Source organism: Zosterops lateralis (genome assembly GCF_965231275.1).
Source record: "Zosterops lateralis genome assembly, chromosome: 1".
In the NCBI taxonomy this organism is placed as follows: domain Eukaryota; kingdom Metazoa; phylum Chordata; class Aves; order Passeriformes; family Zosteropidae; genus Zosterops; species Zosterops lateralis.
The window spans coordinates 1,861,772-1,888,949 of record NC_139762.1 but is presented as its reverse complement, the minus strand read 5'-3'; the positions used below and the strand labels follow the sequence as shown (position 1 = coordinate 1,888,949).

General features: G+C 43.8%; 1 protein-coding gene and 1 long non-coding RNA gene across 2 annotated transcripts in view; both read left to right on the top strand.

The window, feature by feature from the left end:
* The first annotated feature begins 672 nt into the window (after window positions 1–672).
* Window positions 673–2,677, top strand: LOC310915914. Its single transcript, XR_014591234.1, has 3 exons — window positions 673–749; window positions 924–1,629; window positions 1,810–2,677. It is a non-coding gene; the product is annotated as an uncharacterized lncRNA (long non-coding RNA).
* Window positions 2,678–12,595: 9,918 nt separating this feature from the next.
* PTH1R (parathyroid hormone 1 receptor) overlaps window positions 12,596–27,178 on the top strand; it is a 125,997-nt gene continuing 111,414 nt past the window's right edge. The window contains exon 1 of the mRNA XM_083864174.1: window positions 12,596–12,700. The gene's annotated coding sequence lies outside the window, so the exon portion shown is untranslated. The remainder of the gene's footprint in view (window positions 12,701–27,178) is intronic.

Sequence of the window (27,178 nt, the reverse complement as noted above, 5' to 3'; positions counted from 1 at the left end):
ATGAGTGAGAAATACTCCATGAGTGGGAAGAGTTTAATGAGTGGGAAATATTCCATGAGTGGGAAGAATTGCATGAGTGGGAAATATTCCATAAGTAGGAAATATTCCATGTATGGAAAGGATTCCTTGAGTGGGAAATAGAGTGGGAAGCATTCCATGAGTGGAGAATGTTCCATGAGTGGGAAGAGTTTCCTGAGTGGGAAATATTCCATGAGTGGAAAGAGTTCCATGAGTGGGAATCATTCCTAGAGTGGGAAATATTCCATGAGTGGGAAATTCTCCATGAGTGGGAAGAGTTCCATGGGTGGGAACAGTTCCTTGAGTGGGAAGCATTCTGTGAGTGGGAATATTCTGTGAGTGGGAAATATTCCATGAGTGAGATTAATTTCTTGAGTGGGAAATTTTCCATGAGTGGGAAGAGTTCCATGAGTGGAAAGAATTGCATGAGTGGGAAATATTCCATGAGTGGAGAATTTTCCATGAGTGGGAAGAATTCCATGAGTGGGAAGAATTTCATGAGTGTGAAATCTTCCATGAGTGGAAAATATTCTATGAGTGGGAAATGTTCCATGAGTGGGAAATATTCCATGGGTGGGAAATACTCCATGAGCGGGAAGAGTTCATTCAGCGGGAATTCCCATTCATGAGTGGGAAGTATTCTGTGAGTGGGAAAACTGGGAAACTCAGAGAAGAGCAGGTGGGATTGGATTGGATTTGACTGGAAAACCAGGAAGCTCAGAGAGGAGCAGGTGGGATTGGATTGGGAAAACCGGATGGGATTTGATTGGAAAACCAGGAAACCAAGGGAGGAGCAGCTGGGATTGGATTGGGAAAACTGGAAAACCAAGGGAGGAGCAGATGGGATTTGATGGGAAAACCAGGTGAGATTTGATGGGAAAACTGGGAAATTCAGAGAGGAGCAGGTGGGATTGGATTGGGAAAACTGGGAAGGCCAGGAATGAGAAAGATGGAATTTGATGGGAAAACCGGGTGGGATTTGATTGGAAAACAGGGAAACCAAGGGAGGAGCAGGTGGGATTGGACGGTAAAATCAGGTGGGATTTAAATGATGGGAAAACCAGGAAGCTCAGGGTGGAGCAGGTGGGATTGGATTGGGAAAACTGTGTGGGATTGGATTGGGAAAACCAGGAAACCAAGGGAGGAGCAGCTGGGATTGGATTGGGAAAACTGGAAAACCAAGGGAGGAGCAGATGGGATTTGATGGGAAAACCAGGTGAGATTTGATGGGAAAACTGGGAAATTCAGAGAGGAGCAGGTGGGATTGGATTGGGAAAACTGGGAAGGCCAGGAATGAGAAAGATGGAATTTGATGGGAAAACCGGGTGGGATTTGATTGGAAAACAGGGAAACCAAGGGAGGAGCAGGTGGGATTGGACGGTAAAATCAGGTGGGATTTAAATGATGGGAAAACCAGGAAGCTCAGGGTGGAGCAGGTGGGATTGGATTGGGAAAACTGTGTGGGATTGGATTGGGAAAACCAGGAAACCAAGGGAGGAGCAGCTGGGATTGGATTGGGAAAACTGGAAAACCAAGGGAGGAGCAGATGGGATTTGATGGGAAAACCAGGTGAGATTTGATGGGAAAACTGGGAAATTCAGAGAGGAGCAGGTGGGATTGGATTGGGAAAAACGGGAAGCCCAGGAAGAAGCAGGTGGGATTGGATTTGATTTGATTGGAAAACTGGGAAGCCCAGAGAAGAGCAGGTGGGATTTGATGGGAAAACCAGGAAACCAAGGGAGGAGCCAGTGGGATTTGACTGTGAAAACTGGGAAGCTCAAGGAGGAGCAGGTGGGATTGGATTGGGAAAACTGGGAAGTCCAGGGAGAAGAAAAGTGGGATTTGATGGAAAAACCGGGAAGCCCAGGGAGGAGCAGGTGGGATTGGACAGTAAAATCGGGTGGGATTTGATTGATGGGAAAACCAGGGAGAAGAAAGATGGGATTTGATGGGAAAACCAGGTGGAATTTGATTGGAAAACCAGGAAACCAAGGGAGGAGCCAGTTGGGATTTGATTGATGGGAAAACTGGGAAAACCAGGGTGAAACAGGTGGGATTTGATGGGAAAACCGGGTGGGATTTGATTGGAAAACCGGGAAACCAAGGGAGGAGCAGGTTGGATTTGACTGATGGGAAAACCTTGAAACTCAGAGAAGAGCAGGTGGGATTGGATTGGATTTGATGGGAAAACCAGGAATCCCAGGTGAGATTTGATCGATGGGAAAACCAGGAACTCCAGGGAGGAGCCTCCACCCCTTTCCAGGTGCTCCCAGGGTGGGATTTTGGGAATGAAAAAGCAGGAAAATCTCCTCCCAGGGATCAGGATCAAACTATTCTTGAATAAACCGAACTCTGAGAAACTCAGCGCAGGAATTTCTGCCGAGGAAATTTATGGAAAGTTGATTTAAAGGGATTTGCCGGCAGCTTTTAAAGGGATTTTTCGAGGGATTAAGTCAGCAGGGACAGGATAACCTCGAGCTCTTCCTCCAAAAACAGCCGGATTTGGGAGCTGGGAACTCTCTGCCTTCCCTTGGATGCTCCATCCGAAAAAATTCCATCCCCAAAAAACCTTCTCAGTGCTCCTGAGTGGCCAATTAATGGGAATTAATTAATTAATGGGAGGGAAAAAAAAGGGGGTGGGAGAGGGAAAGAAATTCCCCCCCCAAAAAAAGGCTGATCCAATATTATAATAATTAAAAAATATTATATAAAATTTATGATAAATTAAATTTATAATAATTTAAAAATATTATATAAAATTTATAATAAATTAAAATTATAATAATATATATTATACAATATATTATTCTATAATATATATAATATTATATATAGTAATTATTATTATATAAATTTTTAATAAAATCGAATTAATAATAATATAAAGTATTCCATATTTTATTATGGAATAAAATAAAGACTGGAAGAGGAGCTCAGGTTGGTAAACCTGGATATTCCTGGAATATCCATCCTGGATATTCCCAGTTTTTCATCAAGGCAGGGATTATTGGGAAATAAAAAAAATATATCCTATATTTATTCCTTTCTGCTGGTTTAAAGGGTTTTACCAGGATTAGAGATTTTTTTTTTGGGGGATAAAAAGGTGGGGATTTGATAAAAGGGAAACATTGAATGTGGGAAGATTTTTTGGGATTTTTTGGGGTTTTTTTTTTTTGGGTTTTTTTGGATGAGGTGTCGGAATCATTTTTCCAAGGAAAATCTTTGCCTCAAAATCAAGAGATCCAGGGGCAGGAAAATCCAAGGAAAACCAGGAAAAGTGTGGAATTAGGGAGTTGAAATTCCTCCAGCAGTTGGAAGATCCAAAGGCGCTCCGGGTTTTTTGAGCTCTGGGTGTTTGTCTTGTCCCAACTTGATCCCAAATCTGAGGATTCCTGGGTTGGATCATCCTCAATCCCTGAGGAAATTTAATTTCCATGAAATGTCCCCACAAAGGGTTGGGACAGAGGGAATTCTGAGCTCCCAGCCTGGTTTTCCCTGGATATTTAATGGGATTTATCCACCACCACCCCATAATTTTCCCCCCAAAAAAATTTGGGAACCGATGTCTTCAAACACCAGGATTGGGTGAAAATCTCTGTTTTAATCCATAAATTTATTTGCATTCACCTCCCAGCCCCTTTGGCAAAGGGAAAACCCACAAAATCAGGCCTGAAATAGATTTTTTTTATCATTTAAAGCATTTTTTGGGAGGCGAGGAGGGAATTTGGGGTCGGTTTTGGTGGATTATTTTAAGGATCTGGCAGGTTTAGGGAATTAAATCCGAGCTGAGCTCAGAGCTCAGGCCCAGCCCTTGGAGGTTTTTTTCCCTTTTTATTTTTGGGAACAAGAATGTGTTTTCTGTGCAGAGCTGAGGGCTGAGCGTGCTTGGGATGAATCCTGTGGAATTCCTGAGGTCCCATCCCTGTCAATGCAGCCCAACCCCTCCAGCCTTGGAAAATCCGGCGGGAGCCGACCCCGAGATTTTCCTGTTCCCAATCCCAGCTGGAGGGAGTTTCCTTGTTCCCAATCTCAGTTGAAAGGAGCTTTCCCTGTTTCAAATCCCAGCTGAAAGGGATTTTTCTGTTCCCAGTCCCATCTGAAATGAGTTTTCCTGTTCCCAGTCCCAGCTGAAACAATTTTTCCTGTTCCCAATCCCATCTGAAATGAGCCTTTTTCTGTTCCCAGCTGGAATGAGTTTTCCCCTGTTCCCAATCCCAGTTGAAATGAGTTTTTCTTGTTCCCAATCCCAGCCCAAAGGAGCTTTCCCTGCTCCCAATCCCAGTTGAAATGAGTTTTTCTTGTTCCCAATCCCATCTGAAAGGTGTTTTCCTATTCCCAATCCCAGTTGAAATGAGGTTTTTCCTGTTCTCAATCCCATCTGAAATGAGGTTTTCTGTTCCCAATCCCAGCAGAAATGAGCTTTCCCTGTTCCTAATCTCAGTTGAAAGGAGTTTTCCCTGGTCCCAGTCCAAACTGGAATGAGGTTTTTTCTGTTCCCAATCCCAGCTGAAACGAGTTTCCCTGTTCTCAATCCCAGCTGGAATGAGCTTTTTCCTGTTCTCAGTCCCATCTGACCCTGAGATTTCTCTGTTCCCAATTCCAACTGAAATGAGCTTTTCTGTTCCCAATCCCAGCAGAAATGAGGTTTCCTCTTCCAAATCCCAGCTGAAACAAGTTTTCCTATTCCCAAACCCAGATGAAACAAGTTTTCCTGTTCCCAATCCCATCTGAAATGAGTTTTCCCTGTTCCCAACCCCAGCTGAAACGAGCCTTTCCTATTCCCAAACCCAGATGAAACAAATTCTCCTGTTCCCAATCCCAACTGAAACAAGTTTTTTCTATTCCCGATCCCAGCTGAAATGATTTTTTCCTGTTCCCAGTCCCAGCTGGAACAAGCCTTTCCTGTTCCCAATCCCAGTTGAAATGAGGTTTTTCCTGTTCTCAATCCCAGCTGAAAGGAGCTTTCCCTGCTCCCAGTCCCAGCAGAAATGAGGTTTTCTGTTCCCAATCCCAGATGGAATGAGTTTTCCTATTCCCAATCCCATCTGAAACAAGTTTTCCTGTTCCCAATCCCATCTGAAACAAGTTTTCCTGTTCCCAATCCCAACTGAAACAATTTTTTCTGTTCCCAATCCCTGCTGGAATGATCTTCCCTGTTCCCAACCCCAGCTGAAAGGAGTTTTCCCTGTTCCCAATCCCAGCAGAAACGAATTCTCCTGTTCCCAATCCCAACTGAAACGATTCTTTTTCTATTCCCAATCCCAGCTGGAACGAGGTTTTCTGTTCTCAAATGCAGCTGAAATGAGTTTTCCTGTTCCCCATCCCAGCAGAAATGAGGTTTTCTGATCCCAATCCCATCTGAAATGAGTCTTTCCTATTCCCAATCCCATCTGGAATGAGTTTTCCTGTTCCCAATCCCAGCAGAAATGAGCCTTTCCTATTCCCAGTCTCGGTTGAAAGGAGTTTTCCTGTTCCCAGTCCCAGCAGAAATGAGTTTCCCTGTTCCCAATCCTATCTGAAACAAGTTTTTCTGCTCCCAATCCCATCTGAAAGGAGTTTTACCATTCCCAATCCCATCTGAAATGAGTGTTCCCTGTTCCCAATCCCAACTGAAACGAGTTTTACAGTTCCCAATCCCAGTTGAAATGAGTTTTCCTATTCCCAATCCCATCTGAAACAAATTTTCCTGTTCCAAATCCCATCTGGAACAAGCCTTTCCTATTCCCAATTCCATCTGAAAGGAGCTTTCCCTGCTCCCAATCCCAACAGAAATGAGTTTTTCTGTTCCCAATCCCATCTGAAATGAGCCTTTCCTATTCCCAATCCCAGTTGAAAGGAGCTTTCCCTGCTCCCAATCCCAACAGAAATGAGTTTTTCTGTTCCCAATCCCATCTGAAAGGAGTTTCCCTGTTCTGAATCCCAGTTGAAACGAGTTTTTCCGTTCCCAATCCCATCTGAAATGAGCCTTTCCTATTCCCAATCTCAGTTGAAAGGAGCTTTCCCTGTTCCAATCCCAACAGAAATGAGTTTTTCTGTTCCCAATCCCATCTGAAAGGAGTTTCCCTGTTCTGAATCCCAGTTGAAATGAGTTTTTCTGTTCCCAATCCCATCTGAAAGGAGTTTCCCTGTTCTGAATCCCAGTTGAAATGAGTTTTTCCGTTCCCAATCCCATCTGAAATGAGGCTTTTTCTGTCCCCAGCCTGGAACGAGTTTTTCCATTCCCAATCCCAGCTGAAAAGAGGTTTTCCTGTTCCCAATCCCAGCTGAAAGGAGCTTTCCCTGTTTCCAATCCCAGCCGGAATGAGCCTTTTCTGTTCCCAACCCCATCAGAAATGAGATTTTCTATTCCCAATCCCAGTTGAAATGAGATTTTCGTGTTCCCAATCCCAGCCCAAAGGAGCTTTTCCTATTCCCAATCCCAGCAGAAACAAGTTTTACCCTTCCCAAACCCATCTGAAATGAGCCTTTCCTATTCCCGAACCCATCTGGAATGAGTTTCCCTGTTCCCAATCCCTGCTGAAACAATTTTTTCCTCTTCCCAAACCCATCTGAAACAAATTTTCCCCGCTCCCAACCCCACCAGAAACGAGTGACGGTTCCTGACAGGGGGAAGAGCCCAAACATCTGGGCAGGGCTGGCGCCGTTCCCATTAACGCGGCCGCGGTTTGGACGCGGCTCCCGCTTTGGGATCCGTTCCAGGGACACCAAAAAAACAACAAAACCCAACTCCCGTTTGACTCCCGGCCCTTTATCAGATTGAACTCGGCAGCTGCTGGTCCTTTGCCCCCTGTTCCTCTCCAGGAAATCCCATCCCGGGTGGTTTGGGAGCTCTGGGATTCATTAACCCTCGTTTAGGTCGGGAATTAATTGGCCTTGGGATGGTTCTTGTTAAGGGTTTGGCAAAGGGAAGGAGATGGAGGGATTTGGGATGGGGGTTTGGGATAGGGGATTCGGGATGGGGATTTGGGATGGGGATTTGGGATGGGGGTTCGGGATGGGGGTTCGGGATGGGGGTTTGGGATGGGGGTTTGGGATGGGGGTTTGGGATGGGGGTTCGGGATGGGGGTTTGGGATGGGGGTTCGGGATGGGGGTTCAGGATAGGAATTTGGGATGGGGGTTTGGGATGGGGATTCAGGATAGGAATATGGGATGGAGATTCGAGATGGGGATGGTTTGGGATGGGGGTTTGGGATGGGGGTTTGGGATGGGGATTCGGGATGGGGATTCGGGATGGGGATTCGGATAGGAATTTGGGATGAGGATTTGGGATGGGGGTTCAGGATGTGGGTTCGGGAGGGAGGTTCAGGATGGGGATTCGGGATGGGGATTTGGGATGGGGGTTCGGGATGGGGATTCGGGATGGGGGTTTGGGGTAGGAATTTAGGTTGGGGTTCAGGATGGGGGATGGGGATTCGGGATGGGAGTTCGGGATGGGGATTTGGGATGGGGGTTCGGGATGGGGATTCCAGATGGGGGTTCGGGATGGGGATTCAGGATGGGGATTCCAGATGGGGGTTCGGGATGGGGATTTGAGATGGGGATTCGGGATGGGGGTTTGGGATGGGGGTTCGAGATGGGGGTTTAGGATAGGAATTTGGGATGGGGATTTGGGATGGAATTTAGGATGGGAATTCGGGATGGGGGTTTGGGATGGAGATTCCGGATGGGGATTTGGGATGGGGATTCGGGATGGAGATTTGGGATGGGGATTCGGGATGGAGATTCCGGATGGGGATTCGGGATGGAGATTTGGGATGGGGATTCAGGATGGGGGTTTGGGATGGGGATTCAGGATGGGGATTTGGGATGAGGATTTGGGATGGGGGTTCGGGATGGGGGTTCAGGATGGGGGTTCACGATGGGGGTTTAGTATAGGAATTTGGGATGGGGGTTTGGGATGGGGATTCGGGATGGGGGTTTGGGATGGGAGTTTGGGATGGGGATTTGGGATGGGGATTCCAGATGGGGGTTCCAGATGGGGGTTCCAGATGGAGATTCGGGATGGGGATTCGGAATGGGGATGGTTTGGGATGGGGGTTTGGGATGGGGGTTTGGGATGGGGATTCCGGATGGGGGGTTGGAATACGGGTTTGGGATGGGGATTTGGGATGGGAGTTTGGGATGGGGATTCGGGATGGAGGTTTGGTTTAGAGGTTTGGGATGGGGATTCAGGATGGGGATTTGGGATGCGGATTTGGGATGAGAGTTCGGGACGGGGATTTGGGATAGGGATGGTTTGGGGAGTGCAGGGAAATCGTGGAATGGGATGGTGGGAAGGGATCTAAAGGATCATCCCAATCCACCCCTCTGGAATGGGCAGGGACACCTCCCACTGCCCCAGGGGGATCCAGCCTGGCCTGGGATCCACAAATCTCTGGGAATTCCCAATTCCCAATCTCCCATCCAGCCCATTCCCTGTGTCCCGTCCCTTCCCTGGATCCCAACTCTGGCTGTGACAAACCGGGAGACCCTTCCCAGAAAAGCCCCAGCACCTCCCCAGCCTTTGCTTCCGCTTTTGTCCCACAGCTGTTCCCAGGGAAATCTGGGATTCCAGAGCTCCCCATTCCTGGTTTTTTGGGGGAACATGACCCAGGCCGAGACTTGAAAGGGCTGGAATTGCAAAGGGAATCCTGGAATGGTTTGGGTTGGGAAAGATCTTAAAGTGTCACCCCTGAGAGGGGCAGGGACACCTCCCACTGTCCCAGGGGGATCCAGAGATTCCCAAATCTCTGGGAATTCCAGCCCAGACAGGAATTCCATCCCAAAATCCCATCTAAATCTCCTTCTTTCAGCTCAAAGCCATTCCCTGTGTCCTGTCCCTCCATCCCTTGTCCCTCTTGTCTTTCTCCAGCTCTCCTGGAGCCCCTTCAGGTCCTGGTGACAGCAGAAGGTTAAAATATTTTTTTAAATTATGGGAATTGTGTACAATAGATTCAGGGGAGGTGGAAAGAAAGGTTGGAAAAGGGAACCAAAACTACCCTGGAAACAGAGTTTGGGTTTTGTCTTTACTGGATCGTGTCAAACTGCACCTGCAATAATCATAATATGATAAATTATATGATTGTTAATTGTGATGATTGTGGGGTAATTGAATATTATTATTGTTTAAGAATCATGAGAAATGATTTCTGGGGGGCCTGATGGAAACCACAAGGATTCCTGCTTGGATCAGATCAATGTATCCAACAGAACAATATGGGTTTAATAATTAATATTTATAGTTGTATTAAAAAAGGGTATAAAAACATCCATCCCTAATCCACGTGGGGAGTCAGATTTGGGGTTCTACCCTGTACCCCTGATCCCCAGAGCTCTGCAATAAAATTATTTGGATAATTATTATTATCTGCCCCTGCAGATGATCACCCTGGGATTGTGTATTTCCACACTGACAGGGGCAGAGGGTGGGGAGATGCCCCCAGCCCCACATTCCTGGGGTTCAGGCAGGATTTTACGGAGCCTGATGCCTCTGGATGAAATCTTGGTGTAGAGGAGGAATCAGCACGGGAGGTTGTAGTCCCTGAGAGCAGAGGAGGCCTTGGGGTTGAATTATCCACCAGGAATAATTCAATTCCTCCTGTTTTCCTCCTCATCCCTGCAGATCTGGGGTATAAAAACATCCATCCCTAATCCATGTGGGGAGTCAGATTTGGGGTTCTACCCTGTACTCCTGATCCCCAGAGCTCTGCAATAAAACCACCTGCAGATGATCACCCTGGGATTATTTATTTCCACACTAACAGGGGCAGAGGGTGGGGAGATGCCCCCAGCCCCACATTCCTGGGGTTCAGGCAGGATTTTACGGAGCCTGATGCCTCTGGATGAAATCTTGGTGTAGAGGAGGAATCAGGACAGGAGGTTGTAGCTCCTGAGAGCAGAGGAGGCCTTGGGGTTGAATTATCCACCAGGAATAATTCAATTCCTCCTGTTTTCCGCCTCATCCCCGGCGGATCTGGGGATGCTCCATCCCAAAGCTGCTCCTTCCACGTGTGAAGGTGCCCCATGGGATCAGCATTTTATCTCTGGCACGTCCCTGGATGAGAATTCCGGGGTTGGGATGAGAAATCTGGAAATGTGGATGAGAATTCCATGGTGTAGATGAGAATTCCGGGATATGGATGAGAATTCCACAGTGGGGATGAGAATTCCGGGATGTGGAGGAGAATTCTTGGACGTGGATGAGAATTCTGGAAATGTAGATGAGAATTCCGGGGTTGGGATGAGAATTCCGGGATGTGGATGAGAATTCCGGGGTGTGGATGAGAATTCCGGGGTGTAGATGATAATTCCAGGATGTGGATGAAAATTCTGGAAATGTGGATGGGAATTCCCAGGTGTGGATGAGAATTCCATGGTGTGGATGAGAATTCCAGTTGTGGATGAGAATTCTGGGATATGGATGAGAATTCGGGGTTGGGATGAGAATTCTGGAAATGGGGATGAGAATTCCATAGTTGGGATGAGAATTCCATGATGTGGATGAGAATTCCATGGTTGGGATGAGAATTTCATGGTGTGGATGGGAATTCCAGGGCGTGGATGAGAATTCCGGGGTGTGGATGAGAATTCTGGAAATGTAGATGAGAATTCTGGAGTTGGGATGAGAATTCTGGAATTCCGGGATGTGGATGAGAATTCCATGGTGTGGATGGGAATTCCAGGGCTGGGATGAGAATTCCAGTGTTGGGATGAGAATTCCAGGGTTGCGATGAGAATTCCCAGTTGGGATGAGAATTCTGGAAATGTGGATGAGAATTCCAGGATGTGGATGAGAATTCCGGGGTGTGGAGGACAATTCTGGAAATGTGGATGATAATTCCGGGATGTGGATGAGAATTCCCTGGTGTAGATGAGAATTCCAGGATGTGGATGAGAATTCTGGGATTTCCAGGATGTGGATGAGAATTCCATGGTGTAGACAAGAATTCTGGGGTTGGGATGAGAATTCCATGGTGTGGATGAGAATTCGCGGTTGGGATGAGAATTCTGGAAATGTGGATGAGAATTCTGGAAATGGGGATGAGAATTCCATGGTTGGGATGAAAATTCCAATGTGTGGATCAGAATTCTGGGATGTGGATGAGAATTCCACGGTGGGGATAAGAATTCCATGGTGTGGATGAGAATTCCATGGCGTGGATGAGAATTCCATGGTTGGGATGAGAATTCTGGGATGTGGATGAGAATTCCACGGTGGGGATAAGAATTCCATGGTGTGGATGAGAATTCCATGGTTGGGATGAGAATTCCATTGTTGGGATGAGAATTCTTGGATGTGGATGAGAATTCCATGGTTGGGATGAGAATTCTTGGATGTGGATGAGAATTCCATGGTTGGGAAAAGAATTCCATGGTGTGGATGGGAATTCCATGGCGTGGATGAGAATTCCAGGATGTGGACGATAATTCCAGGATGTTGATGAGAATTCTGGAAATGAGGGTGATAATTCCAGGATGTGGATGAGAATTCCATGATGTGGATGAGAATTCTGGGGTGTGGATGAGAATTCCATGGTGTAGATGAGAATTCCGGCATTGGGATGAGAATTCCAGGGTGTGGATGAGAATTCTGGAGTTGGGATGAGAATTCCATGGTTGGGATGAGAATTCCATGGTGCGGATGAGAATTCTGGAAATGGGGGGGGATAACTCCAGGGTGTGGATGAGAATTCCGGGATTGGGATGAGAATTCCAGGGCATGGATCAGAATTTTGGGATATGGATGAGAATTCCCGAGATGTGGATGAGAATTCCAGGGTGTGGATGAGAATTCCGGAAATGGGGATGAGAATTCCATGGTTGGGATGAGAATTCCACGGTGTGGATGAGAATTCCATTGCGTGGACGACAATTCTGGGATGTGGATGAGAATTCCCAGGTGTGGATGAGAATTCCGGGGTGTGGATGAGAATTCCGGGACGTCGATGAGAATTCTGGAGTTGGGATGAGAATTCTATGGTTGGGATGAGAATTCCAGGGTTGTGATGAGAATTCTGGAAATGTGGATGAGAATTCCGGGGTGTGGATAAGAATTCCAGGGTTGGGATGAGAATTCCGGGGTGTGGATGAAAATTCCATTGTGTGGAGGACAATTCTGGAAATGTGGATGATAATTCCGGGATGTGGATGAGAATTCCATGGTGTAGATGAGAATTCCAGCGTTGGGATGAGAATTCCCTGGTGTGGATGAGAATTCCAGGATGTGCATGGGAATTCTGGGATTTCCAGGATGTGGATGAGAATTCCATGGTGTAGACAAGAATTCCGGGGTTGGGATGAGAATTCTGGAATATGGATGAGAATTCCCGGGATGTGGATGAGAATTCCATGGATTGTCACTAAATGGACACGAAAGAGCCGCACTCACCCGTTGGGTTGAGAATTGAAAAAAAATAGGAAGTTTATTATGATTTGGGGTTTATAGAAGATTTGGAAAAAAAAAAAACCTTAGGAAAAAAAAAAGTTAAAAAAACCCTCTAAAATTTCCAACTGCCTTCACCCACTTTTTATATTTAAAAACCCCCCAAATTTCCATTTTTTTCCCCTAAAAAACTGTATAAAATCCCTCTCCGCAGGTGGATGCCGACGATGTCATCACCAAGGAGGAGCAGATTTTCCTCCTGCTGAAGGCCAAGGCCAAGTGCGAGCGACACCTCAAAGCCAAAGTGCCCAAAGTGCACGGTGAGTGTCCCCCAAAAAAATAAAAAAAACCAATTTTTAATCTTATTTTTCTTGTGGTAGAACAGGGGTTAAACGGTCGGTGTTTAGAGTCAAATGTTTGTTAATTTTTTTATTTGTGTTATAAAGTGAAAAATGGTTCTGTTTCCATTTCTTTTCGAAAATCTTTTAAGCACAAATTGTCTGATTATGAAATGATTTTTTATTATTTTTACTTTTATTATTTTTATTTTTACTGAATTATTGATTTATTATTAGTAAATTATTAATGAAGTTTTTTTTGGGGAATGTGTCCCAGGCAGACACTCGAAAGGCCGGAATTGCAAAGGGAATCCTGGAATGGTTTGGGTTGGAAAAAATCTTTAAAGTGTCACCCCTGAGAGGGGCAGGGACACCTCCCACTGTCCCAGGGGGATCCAGAAATTCCCAAATCTCCGGGAATTCCAGCCAGGAATTCCCAATTCCCATCTATCCCAACCACTCTTCCCCAAACCTTAAATCCCTCTCAAGAATTCCTACAAATTCCCCAAATCCAACGATCTGATCATCCCTGGGTTCAGTTTCCATCCCAGTGGAAAACAAGGAAGTTCCTCCTCGTGATCCTTGTTTTCCAAAGTGGGAAAAATCCAGGCGGAGTTTATTGGGAATTCCCGTCCTGCTTTCCCTCAGGAAAAGTGGGAATGGCAGAATTCCCAACATCCCCCTGCTGATTATTCCATGGAAATCAATTCCTCCATCCTTCCCACCCCAGGCATCTCCCTGAGGGGCAGCCACAGCTGCTCTGGGGATTCCAGCCAGGAATTCCTAATTCCCAATCTCCCAGCCCAGCCAGGAATTCCCAATTCCCAATCTCCCAGCCCAGCCAGGAATTCCCAATTCCCATTCTCCCATCCCACACAGGAATTCCCAATCTCTCAACCAAGAATTCCCAATTCCCAAAATCCCAACCAGGAATTCCCAATTCCCAAAATCCCAACCAGGAATTCCCAATTCCCAATCCCCAACCAGGAATTTCCAATTCCCAATCCTCAACCAGGAATTCCCAATTCCCAATCTCCCAGCCCAACCAGGAATTCTCAATTCCCAATCTCCCATCCCGGCCAGGAATTCCCAGTTCCCAATCTCCCAACCAGACAGGAGTTCCCAATTCCCAAAATCACATCTTGGCCAGGAATTCCCAGTTCCCAATCTCCCATCCCGGCCAAGAATTCCCAATTCCCAATCTCCCAGCCCAGCCAGGAATTCCCAATTCCCAATCTCCCAGCCCACACAGGAATTCCCAATCTCTCAACCAAGAATTCCCAATCTCCCAGCCCAGCCAGGAATTCCCAATTCCCAATCTCCCATCCCAGCCAGGAATTCCCAATTCCCAATCCTCAACCAGGAATTCCCAATTCCCAATCTCCCATCTCAGCCAGGAATTCCCAATTCCCAGTGTCCCAGCCCAGCCAGGAATTCCCAATTCCCAATCTCCCATCCCGGCCAGGAATTCCCAATTCCCAATCTCCCATCCCGGCCAGGAATTCCCAATTCCCAATCTCCCTACCAGGAATTCCCAATTCCCAATCTCCCAGACAGGAATTCCTAATTCCCAATCTCCCATCCCGGCCAGGAATCCCCAATTCCCAATCTCCCATCCCGGCCAGGAATTCCCAGTTCCCAATCTCCCATCCAGCCCATTCCCTGTGTCCCGTCCCTTCCCTGGATCCCAACTCTGGCTGTGACAAACCGGGAGACCCTTCCCAGAAAAGCCCCAGCACCTCCCCAGCCTTTGCTTCCCCTTTTGCCCCACAGCTGTTCCCAGGGAAATCTGGGATTCCAGAGCTCCCCATTCCTGGTTTTTTGGGGAACGTGGCCCAGGCAGAGACTTGAAAGGGCTGGAATTGCAAAGGCAATCCTGGAATGGTTTGGGTTGGGAAAGATCTTTAAAGCCCAGCCAGGAATTCCCAATTCCCATTTAAGCAGCTCAAAGCCATTCCCTGTGTCCTGTCCCTCCATCCCTTGTCCCCAGTCCCTCTCCAGCTCTCCTGGAGCCCCTGGAATTTTTCCCTGGCTCCTTTTCCTCTCCAGGGGAACATTCCCAGCTCTCCCAGCCCTGGATTTATTCCAGAGAGGATCCATTATCCCAAATCCCCCCAAAAAAAACCCTTTGCAAAGCAGCAATAAGGAAAAAAAATAAAATCCCTCCGAGACTTTTCTCCCTTCCCCACTCTCTCTCCTCTTTCCTTTCTATTTTGGGCTGGAAAATCATTCCCAGCTGTGGGGAGAAGGAGGAGGAGGAGGAAAGAGGGAATTTTTTGATGTGGGAAGCAAAGCCCTGACAATTCCCAAATTGTGAATTCCTGCCTGGTTTAGGGAATTCAACCCCTTCAATCCCCAGATTTGGGGGTTTTGTCCCACTTCTCTGGATTTTCCTGGAAAAAAACCACAAGAGTGATGTCTCTGCTCCTGTTTTTCCTCAAGGAAAAATGGGAATAATCAGGAAAAAAAATCCCTAAATCCATTTTTACCACCTGCCCACCATAAAATCCCTGTTTGTCCTTTGATCCCCTCAAAGCCTCCTGTTTTCCATCAGGAAAAAAAAACCCAAAAAAACCCTCAAACCACATCCTGTGCTGCTCCTTTTGTCCCCTCCAGCAGCCCCAGTGTTTAATTAACACCTCGTTAATGAGGGGCTGGGCCCCATTTCCTGCTGGGGGATTTTATTGGCCCCACCTGGTTCCCTTTTCCAGCTTTTTTTGGGGGCAGAATTTGGGGTCAATCCCTTCATTGTGGGGCAGGGATGGGGATGTGGGATGGAGATTTGGATTTTGGGGCTCCTTCCAGAAAATTCCAGAGGTTTTGGGGCTGAAATAGGGAAAAAAATTCCCAGTGTGTGGTTGGTTTAATCCCAAAGACACAAATTCTGCCTCTGGGAAAAGGATTTGCAGGAAAATCCTCTGCAGGAAATCCCAATCCCAAATAATCCAAGGGGAGGAAAAATCACCTGGATCATGAGCAGGGGGAGAATTAATTAATTCTCTAATTAATCTGCCCCAGAGGAGGAATCACCTGGATTTTAAGGCTTTGGAGATTTCACTCATGAGCAGGGAAAAATTAATTAATTCTCTAATTAATCTGCCCAAGAGGAGGAATTATCTGGATTTTAAGGATTAAGAGATTTCACTTATGAGCAGGGGAGAATTAATTAATTTTCCAATTAATTTGTCCAAGAGGAGGAATTATCTGGATTTTAAGGCTTTGGAGACTTCATTCATTAATAGGGAAAAAAAAAATAAATCTAATTAATTTGTCCAAAAAGAGGAACCACCTGGATTTTAAAGTTTTGGACACTCCACTCATGAGCAGGGGGAGAATTAATTAATTCTCTAATTAATCTGCCCAAGAGGAGGAATCAATTTCCTGCTGTTTTTCCACCTGGTTCCCTTTTCCAGCTTTTTTTTGGGGCAGAATTTGGGGTCAATCCCTTCATTGTGGGGCAGGGATGGGGATGTGGGATGGAGATTTGGATTTTGGGGCTCCTTCCAGAAAATTCCAGAGGTTTGGAGAGGTGGGTTTGGAATAGGGGAATAAATTTCCGATTTTCTAAATTTTCCCTGGAATAGGGAAAAAAAAATTCCCAGTGTGTGGTTGGTTTAATCCCAAAGACACGAATTCTGAAGAAGATAAAATAAAATAAAATAGAATAATATAAAAATAAAATAAGATAAAATATAATAAGGTGAAATAAGATAAGGTAAAATAAAATAAAATAAATAAAAATAAGAAATAGAATAGAATAAAATAAAAATAAGAGTTTTAAAGGTCCATGTGGCTCCCACAAAAAAAGTTTAAAAAATTCTAAAATTTCAGACTTTTTCACCCACTTTTTATATTAAAAAAAACCCAAAATTCCCTTTTTTTAGTCCCCTAAAGAGTTTTAAAGGTCCATGTGGCTCCTCATCCATGTGGCTCCCAAAAAAAAGGTAAAAAAACCTCTAAAAATTCAAATTAAATTAAATTAAATTATTCAAATTAAATAAAAATTCTTCAACCACTTTTTATGTGTAAAAAATCCCAATTTTCCATTTTTTTCCCCCTTTGATATTCCAAAGGAAAAAAAATCTTAGGGAACAAAAATGTTAAAAAACTCTAAAATATCAAAGTATAAAAAAGGTTAAAAACCTCTAAAATGTCAAATTTTTTATGTGTAAAAAACCCCAAATTCCCATTTTTCCCCCTTGGATATTCCAAAGACAAAAATTTCAGGGAACAAAAAGGTTAAAAACCTCTAAAAATTCAAATTAAATAAAAATTCTTCACCCACTTTTTGTGTGTAAAATATCCCAAAATTCCCATTTTTTCCCCTTTGATATTCCAAAGAAAAAAAAAAAAATAATCTCAGGGAACAAAAAGGTCAAAAACCTCTAAAATTTCAAACTTTTCCAGCCACTTTTTATATTAAAAAACCCCCAAAATTCCATTTTTTAATCCCCTAAAGACTTTTAAAGGTCCATGTGGCTCCCACAAAAAAAAAAAAAGTTTAAAAATCTCTAAAATTTCAAACTTTTTCACCCACTTTTTATATGAAAAAACCCCAAAATTCCCTTTTTTTAGTCCCCTAAAGAGTTTTAAAGGTCCATGTGGCTCCTCATCCATGTGGCTCCCAAAAAAAGGTAAAAAAACCTCTAAAAATTCAAATTAAATTAAATTAAATTATTCAAATTAAATAAAAATTCTTCAACCACTTTTTATGTGTAAAAAAATCCCAATTTTCCATTTTTTCCCCCTTGGATATTCCAAAGACAAAAATTTCAGGGAACAAAAATGTTAAAAACCTCTAAAAATTCAAATTAAATAAAAATTCTTCACCCACTTTTTGTGTGTAAAATATCCCAAAATTCCCATTTTTTCCCCTTTGATATTCCAAAGGAAAAAAAAAAAATAATCTCAGGGAACAAAAAGGTCAAAAACCTCTAAAATTTCAAACTTTTTCAGCCACTTTTTATATTAAAAAACCCCCAAAATTCCATTTTTTAATCCCCTAAAGACTTTTAAAGGTCCATGTGGCTCCCACAAAAAAAAAAAGTTTAAAAATCTCTAAAATTTCAAACTTTTTCAGCCACTTTTTATATGAAAAAAACCCCAAAATTCCCTTTTTTTAATCCCCTAAAGACTTTTAAATCTCCATGTGTTTCCCAGATGGATTTTTTCTCTTTTTCAGGATTTCTGCGTCATCCTCCACCTCTTCCTGCAAACCCAAAAAAAAACCCACTAAACCAAAACCTTTTCTCCTTTTTTTTATTTTCCTTTAAATTTAATCTCAGGGATGATTAAAAACCTTTTGGAGAAAAGAACAGGAAAACCCCAAATAAAAAAAAAATAAAAAATAAAATTTCTCTTTTCCCAAATATTCCATCCCTGGTGATGCCACCCCAAAAAAAAGCTGGAAAAGGATGAAATAAAAACCCCCAAACCTGACATAATTATTATTATTATATATATTTATTTTATATTTATATTTTTTTTTAAATCAGTGAATTAAAAGCTTGTCTTCCCCCTGGTTTGGAAAAAAAGATGGGACATTTTGTGGTTAAAAAAAAAAAAAAATAAAATAAAAAAAAGAGAATTTTTACACAACCCTGTCATTAACCCAGGACTGTGGCCAAACCTTTCTCCAAACCCAAAAAAATCCAGTTTTCAGCTCCAAATTTGGCTTGTTATTTTAACAAATAAACCGATTTTTTTTAATTTTTTTTCCCAAAAAAAAAGGTGTTATTTTTAGGCTTTATTTACCTGGGTTGTGCTTTGCTGTCCCTAAAGGACCCAGAGCTAATTCCAGCCTCTCACCCCAAATTCTGCTCCTGGTTTTCTTCTCCTGAGGCTCCAGAAACTCCCAGAATTGGGGAAAAAAAATCAGAAATTAAGGGAAACTGAGTCCTCAAACCCCCCAAAAGCTGTTGGAGTCCAGGAAATCCCTTTGGATGAGCTGAAAAAATGGAATTTGAGCCCTGGACAAGGAGATGTGGAGCTGCTCCAGAGGGTTTGGAGACCTTGGCACAAAACCCAGGTGTTGGGAAAGATTAATCGGGGAAATCTTATAAATACGATTGCTTAGCAAAAGATTCTGAAAATACGAAATCTATAATGGAAATAGAAATGGAAGGTTAATTTGAGTTGTAGGATATTGAGTTTTAGTTACTATAGAACCTGAAAACAACAGCCTGGGCAGCTGAAGGAGAATCCCTTTGGATTGAACAATTATCGTTTTAATTGAATTTATTTTAATTGAACAATCCCTTTCTGCTGGCTGAGGGATCCAAAGGTCAATGGAGCAAAAGAGAAAAGTCTAAAGAGTAGTTTTTTAGAGTTTAAAATATAACACATGGTAATGTAGTAGTTCTTATAGGCTGTGTGGAGATTCTATAGGATTTTGTGTCTTGTGTTGGTTGGTCACTGTAAATTAGAATATTCAACACAAAAGGAGATAGAATGGATTGGAACCAGGACCTCGCTCTCTTGTCTTGGCTCTCCTACCTTTCTCTTCTCTTCTCTTCTCTTCTCTTCTCTTCTCTTCTCTTCTCTTCTCTTCTCTTCTCTTCTCTTCTCTTCTCTTCTCTTCTCTTCTCTTCTCTTCTCTTCTCTTCTCTTCTCTTCTCTTCTCTTCTCTTCTCTTCTCTTCTCTTCTCTTCTCTTCTCTTCCCTTCCCTTCCCTTCCCTTCCCTTCCCTTCCCTTCCCTTCCCTTCCCTTCCCTTCCCTTCCCTTCCCTTCCCTTCCCTTCCCTTCCCTTCCCTTCCCTTCCCTTCCCTTCCCTTCCCTTCCCTTCCCTTCCCTTCCCTTCCCTTCCCTTCCCTTCCCTTCCCTTCCCTTCCCTTCCCTTCCCTTCCCTTCCCTTCCCTTCCCTTCCCTTCCCTTCCCTTCCCTTCCCTTCCCTTCCCTTCCCTTCCCTTCCCTTCCCTTCCCTTCCCCTCTCTGGGATTTCCCTCCATTCCAGGCTGGTGGCTGAAGGCAAAGCCCTTTCTACCCACGACCTTTGCAATAAACCCACATATTCTAGAATATCTCAGCTTTGCAAATACCTTGTCCCCGATATCAAATGCTTCTACACCCAGGACTGACCATTGATGGGGCATCACCTCACATTTATACAGATTATTTAAATGTGTGGGTTATTTAATATTTTATACCAATGCCCAGAGCTCACACTAAAATTGTCATTTCTGCTTTTCCACTCTCACTGCCTTGTGCCATCACCACCCCAGGGGATGGAGGATCCACCCAAATTCCTGCATTTTATCCCCTCTATTCTAAAAACCCAAAAAATACTGAATTTTTTATTTCCTACTGTGCTAAAACTACTATTTTCACTTCCTGGTGATTTCTACGTGTGGGTTATTTACTATTTTTTATTATTATATTATTTATTATTTATTATTATTATTATACTATTTTTATTATTTTTATTATTATACTATTTTTTATTATTTTTTTATTATACTATTTTTATTACTTTTATTACGATACTATATTTATTATTATACTATTTTTATTATTATACTATTTATTCTAATTTTTATTATTATACTATTTTTATTACTTTTATTACTATACTATTTTTATTATTATATTATTTTTATTATTATACTATTTTTATTATTATTTATTATTATACTATTTATTATTATTATACTATTTATTATTATTATACTATTTTTATTATTATATATTATATTTTTTATTATTTACTAGATTATTTACTATTCCCAATGCCCAGAGCTCACACTAAAATTGTCATTTCTACTTTTCCACTCTCACTGCCTTGTGCCATCACCACCCCAGAAAATGTGGGATGAGGAAGAAGGAAAAGGACACAAAAATCCACCCAAATCCCACAGTTTTGTCCCCTCTATTCTAAAATTATTTACTATTTTTTTATTATTATATTATTTATTATTATTTCATTGGTATGAAATAGTAAATAATCTACACATAGAAATCACCAGGAAGTGAAAACAGTGGTTTTAGCACAGTAGGAAATAAAAAATTCAGTATTTTTAGGGTTTTTTAGAATAGAGGGGACAAAATGCAGGAATTTGGGTGGATCCTCCATCCCCTGGGGTGGTGATGGCACAAGGCAGTGAGAGTGGAAAAGTAGAAATGACAATTTTAGTGTGAGCTCTGGGCATTGGGAATAGTAAATAATCTAGAAAAAAATAAAAAATATAATATATAATAATAAAAATAGTATAATAATAAAAAATAGTATAATAATAAAAATAGTATAATGATAAAAAATAGTATAATAATAAAAAATAATAAAAATAGTATAATAATAAAAAATAATATGATAATAAAAATAATAAAAATAGTATAATATTAAATAAATAATATGATATTAAAAAATAGTAAATAACCCACACGTAGAAATCACCAGGAAGTGAAAACAGTAGTTTTAGCACAGTAGAAGATGCAAAAATTCAGTATTTTTAGGGTTTTTAGAATAGAAGGGGAAAAAATGGGGGAATTTGGGTGGATCCTCCATCCCCTGGGGTGGTGATGGCACAAGGCAGTGAGAGTGGAAAAGTAGAAATGACCCTTTTAGTGTGAACTCTGGGCATTGGTATGAAATTGTAAATAACCCACACATAATTATCTGTATAAATGTAATTATCTGTATAAATAATATATTTATTTATGAGGTGATGCCCCATCAATGGTCAGTCCCCTCATGTCCCAGCCCCGTCCAGACCTCGGCTGGGAGTGGAGGAAATTCTGAGATATCAAATAATAAACATCACAAAAGATCTGAAAACAAAACCTTGAGGGCTCTGCTTTTTTATACCAATGAAACTCGAGGCTTTTAGAGGCCCAAGGACTTTAAACCACCTGAATCTTGGGTGAGAAAACCCACCCCAGACCAAGCCCTCCATAAATCCAGAATTTCTCCAGCGATTTCCGTCTTCTCCCAGTTTCTCCTCTCAATCCTTGAAGATGTGGCCCAAATTCCACCCAAAAAAATCCCAAAAAATCCCCAAATCATCCCTTGCGGGAGTTTTGGGTTGGAAAAGTTGTCACTGCCCCAGGGGACACCAGTTGAGGGGTCAGTGTGGACCAGGAGAGTTTTTAGGACGGAATTATGGACCAGGAGACTTTTTTAGGACGGAATTATGGACCAGGAGAGTTTTTAGGATGGAATAATGGACCAGGAAAGCTTTGAAAATGGAATTATGGACCAGGAGAATTTTTAGGATGAAATTTTGGGCCAGGAGAGTTTTTAGGATGGAATTATGGGCCAGGAGAGGTTTTAGGACAAAATTATGGAGTGGGAGACTTTTTAGGGTGGAATTATGAACCAGGAGAGCTTCCAGGACGGAATTATGGACCAGGAGACTTTTTAGGACAGAATTATTGGCCAGAAGTGTTTTTAGGATGGAATTATGGACGAGGAGTGTTTTTAGGATGGAATTATGGGCCAGGAGAGTTTCCAGAATGGAATTATGGACCAGGAGAGTTTTCAGATTGGAATTATGGACCAGGAGATCTTTTAGGATGGAATTATTGGCCAGGAGAGTTTTTGGGATGGAATTATGTACCAGGAGAGGTTCTAGGATGGAATTATGGACCAGGAGATTTTTTTGGGATGGAATTATGGACCAGCAGATTTTTTTTGGGATGGAATTATGGACCGGGAGAGTTTTTAAGATGGAATTATGGACCAAGGCACTTTTTAGGGTGGAATAATGGACCAGGAAAGTTTTGAAAATGGAATTATGGACCAGGAAAGGTTCTAGGATGGAATTGTGGCCCAGGAAAGCTTTGAGGATGGAATTATGGACTGGGAGATTTTTTAGGATGGAATAATGGACCAGAAGAGATCCTTGAAATGACTTCAACTTCCAGGCCCTGAAATTCCAATCTTCAATGGGAAAGGATTGATCCAAGAGACGAAATTCCAACCTTCAATGGGAAAGGATTGATCCAAGAGAAGTCCCATTGGACAGGAGCCAATGGGATCCCGAAGGAATCCCACGTTTCCCTCCAGGAAAAATAAAATTCTCAAGGGAGTTTTTGGTCATTCTCATCTTGAAATTACTTCAATCCACTCCCTGAGGTTCCAACCTTCAACAGGAAAGGAGAGATCCAAGGGATGTTTCCCTTCAGGAAAAAAAAAATTCTCAAGGGAGTTTTTTGGTCGTTCCCATCTTGGAATGACTTTAAATTCCATGTGCTCCAAGGAGGAAAGATTAATCCAAGAGATGAAATTCCAACCTTCAATAGGAAAGGACTGATCCAAGAGAAGTCTCGTTGGACAGGAGCCAATGGGATCCTGAAGGGATCTCGTGTTTCCCTTCAGGGAAAAAAAAATTCTCAAGGGAGTTTTTGGTCATTCCCATCTTGAAATTACTTCAATCCACTCCCAGAGATTCCAACCTTCAATGGGAAAGGATTGATCCAAGGGATGTTTCCCTCAGGAAAAAAAAATCTCAAGGGAGTTTTTGGTCATTCCCATCTTGGAATGACCTCAACTTCCATTTGTTCCAAGGGGGAAGGAGAAATCCAAGAGATGAAATTCCAACCTTCAATGGGAAAGGAGAAATCCAAGGGATGTCCCGTTGGACAGGAGCCAGTGGGATCCTGGAGGGATCCTGTGTTTCCCTTCAGGAAAAAAAAAAAATTCTCAAGGGAGTTTTTGGTCGTTCCCATCTTGGAATGGCTTTAATCCACTCCCTGAAATTCCAATCTTCAATGGGAAAAGATTGATCCAAGGGATGTTTCCCTCAGGAAAAAAAACATCTCAAGGGAGTTTTTGGTCGTTCCCATCTTGGAATGACTTCCAAATGTGCTCCAAGGGGGAAGGATTGATCCAAGAGATGAAATTCCAACCTTCAATGGGAAAGGATTGATCCAAGAGATGTCCTGGTGGACAGGAGCCAGTGGGATCCTGGAGGGATCTCGTGTTTCCCTTCAGGGAAAAAAAAAATTCTCAAGGGAGTTTTTGGTCGTTCCCATCTTGGAAATGACCTCAACTTCCATGTGCTCCAAGGGGGAAGGATTGATCCAAGAGACGAAATTCCAACCTTCAATGGGAAAGGATTGATCCAAGAGAAGTCCCGTTGGACAGGAGCCAATGGGATCCTGAAGGAATCCCGTGTTTCCCTCCAGGAAAAAAAAAAATCTTAAGGGAGTTTTTGGTCGTTCCCATCTTGGAATGGCTTCAACTTCCATTTGTTCCAAGGGGGAAGGAGAAATCCAAGAGATGAAATTCCAACCTTCAATGGGAAAGGAGAAATCCAAGGGATGTCCCGTTGGACAGGAGCCAGTGGGATCCTGGAGGGATCTCGTGTTTCCCTTCAGGAAAAAAAAAAAATTCTCAAGAGAGTTTTTGGTCATTCCCATCTTGGAATGGCTTTAATCCACTCCCTGAAATTCCAATCTTCAATGGGAAAAGATTGATCCAAGGGATGTTTCCCTTCAGGAGAAAAAAAATTCTCAAGGGAGTTTTTTGGTCGTTCCCATCTTGGAATGACTTCAACTTCCGTGTGCTCCAAGGGGGAAGGAGAAATCCAAGAGATGAAATTCCAACCTTCAATGGGAAAGGATTGATCCAAGAGAAGTCTCGTTGGACAGGAGCCAATGGGATCCTGAAGGGATCTCGTGTTTCCCTTCAGGGAAAAAAAAATTCTCAAGGGAGTTTTTGGTCATTCCCATCTTGGAATGACTTCCAAATGTGCTCCAAGGGGGAAGGAGAAATCCAAGAGATGAAATTCCAACCTTCAATGGGAAAGGATTGATCCAAGAGATGTCCTGGTGGACAGGAGCCAGTGGGATCCTGGAGGGATCCTGTGTTTCCCTTCAGGAAAAAAAAAATCTCAAGGGAGTTTTTGGTCATTCTCATCTTGAAATTACTTCAATCCACTCCCTGAGGTTCCAACCTTCAACAGGAAAGGAGAGATCCAAGGGATGTTTCCCTTCAGAAGAAAAAAAATTCTCAAGGGAGTTTTTTGGTCGTTCCCATCTTGGAATGGCTTCAACTTCCATGTGCTCCAAGGGGGAAGGATTGATCCAAGAGACAAAATTCCAACCTTCAATGGGAAAGGATTGATCCAAGAGAAGTCCCGTTGGACAGGAGCCAATGGGATCCTGAAGGGATCTCGTGTTTCCCTCCAGGAAAAAAAAAAAATCTTAAGGGAGTTTTTGGTCATTCCCATCTTGGAATGGCTTCAACTTCCGTGTGCTCCAAGGGGGAAGGATTGATCCAAGAGATCTCCTTGGGTTTTTTTAATAGTTTATAAATTCCTTTGGACTTCCCTCATCCCTGAATCCCACTTGGAATTTCTTCCAAGGAAAGAAATGAAAAGTTTGACTTTTCTGGTCCCACATCCTGAACTGCCTGGACCCGTCCAAACCCCACAGTGGAATCCTCAGACTCTTTTTTCACCAAAAATTCCAAAGAGTTTTTCAATTATCTTTTCCAAGTGGATCCTCTGGAATTCTCAGTGCTCTGGAATATTGTTAGGAGAGTCTCAGGAGGGATTGAACAATTGTTGTTATTATTAACAGGCAAAACTTCCCCAGTTTTCTGCTTTTCCTCTTGGAATTCAGCCTGGAACTCCTCGGAGGAGAAAAAGGAAAACAAAAGGGAGAAGCCAAGCTGTGGATACTCCGAATGTTTTTATAAATTCAGGGAAAAAAAAAAAAGAAATGTTTGGAGGAGCTCTTTGGGCAAACAGACAGAGAGGGAACGGCTTGTTTGGATTCCTCCGGCGGGATGGGGAATACGGGATTTTCCTTTCCTTTTCTATCAGGGATTTGTGGAATGAATCCACCCTCGTTATAAAAAAAATTTCTTCCTTAGTAATTAGTGGGAATGAAAATTCCTGTGGTTTAAACCCCTCCCCCTCTGGTGCTCCCAGGAATTCTCCTGAAAATGGGATCATTGGAGGGATTTGGGATGGGAGAGGAGGATGGTGAGGATCCATTGAGGGGACAAACAGCTTCTGGCTGGGCCAAACCCCGGGAATGTGGATCCAACAGTCCCAGATCAATCCCATATTTCCATTTGAAAAGGGGTTTCCAGGAATTTCAGAAAATGTAGGAGCTCCTTAAATGATTCCAGGGGCTCCTCAAACCATCCCAGGGGCACCTCAAACCATTCCAGAACCTCAAATTATTCCAGGAGCTCCTCAAACCATCCCAGGAGATCCTCAAACCATTCCAGGGGCTCCTCAAACCATTCCAGGAGCTCCTCAAACCATCCCAGGGGCTCCTCAAACCATTCCAGAGGCTCCTCAAACCATCCCAGGGGCTCCTCAAACCATCCCAGGGGCTCCTTAAACCATCCCAGGAGCTCCTCAAACCATCCCAGGAGCTCCTCAAACCATCCCAGGGGCTCCTCAGACCATTCCAGGGGCTCCTCAAACCATTCCAGGGGCTCCAAAAACCATCCCAGGAGCTCCTCAAACCATCCCAGGAGCTCCTCAAACCATCCCAGGGGCTCCTCAAACCATCCCAGGAGATCCTCAAACCATCCCAGGAGCTCCTCAAACCATCCCAGGGGCTCCTCAAACCATCCCAGGGGATCCTCAAACCATTCCAGGGGATCCTCACATTATTCCAGGGCCTCCTCAAACCATCCCAGGGGCTCCTCAAACCATTCCAGGAGCTCCTCAAACCATCCCAGGAGCTCCTCAAACCATCCCAGGGGCTCCTCAATCCATCCCAGGGGCTCCTCAAACCATCCCAGGGGCTCCTCAAACCATCCCAGGGGCTCCTCAAACCATTCCAGGAGCTCCTCAAACCATTCCAGGAGCTCCTCAAACCATCCCAGGAGCTCCTCAAACCATCCCAGGAGCTCCTCAAACCATTCCAGGAGCTCCTCAAACCATCCCAGGAGCTCCTCAAACCATTCCAGGGGCTCCAAAAACCATCCCAGGGGCTCCTCAAACCATCCCAGGGGCTCCTCAAACCATCCCAGGGGCTCCTCAAACCACTCCAGGATCTCCTCAAACCATCCCAGGGGCTCCTCAAACCATCCCAGGGGCTCCCCAAACCATTCCAGGAGCTCCTCAAACCATCCCAGGGGCTCCTCAGACCATTCCAGGAGCTCCTCAAACCATCCCAGGAGCTCCTCAAACCATCCCAGGGGCTCCTCAGACCATTCCAGGGGCTCCTCAAACCATTCCAGGGGCTCCAAAAACCATCCCAGGAGCTCCTCAAACCATCCCAGGAGCTCCTCAAACCATCCCAGGGGCTCCTCAAACCATCCCAGGAGATCCTCAAACCATCCCAGGAGCTCCTCAAACCATCCCAGGGGCTCCTCAAACCATCCCAGGGGATCCTCAAACCATTCCAGGGGATCCTCACATTATTCCAGGGCCTCCTCAAACCATTCCAGGAGCTCCAGAGGTTTGGTCTGTGGATGTCCCAGTTTTCCCCACCTGCAGTCCCTGTTCCCAACCCAAATTCTCTCTCCATCCCTTGTGGCTCCTGGGATTTTCAGG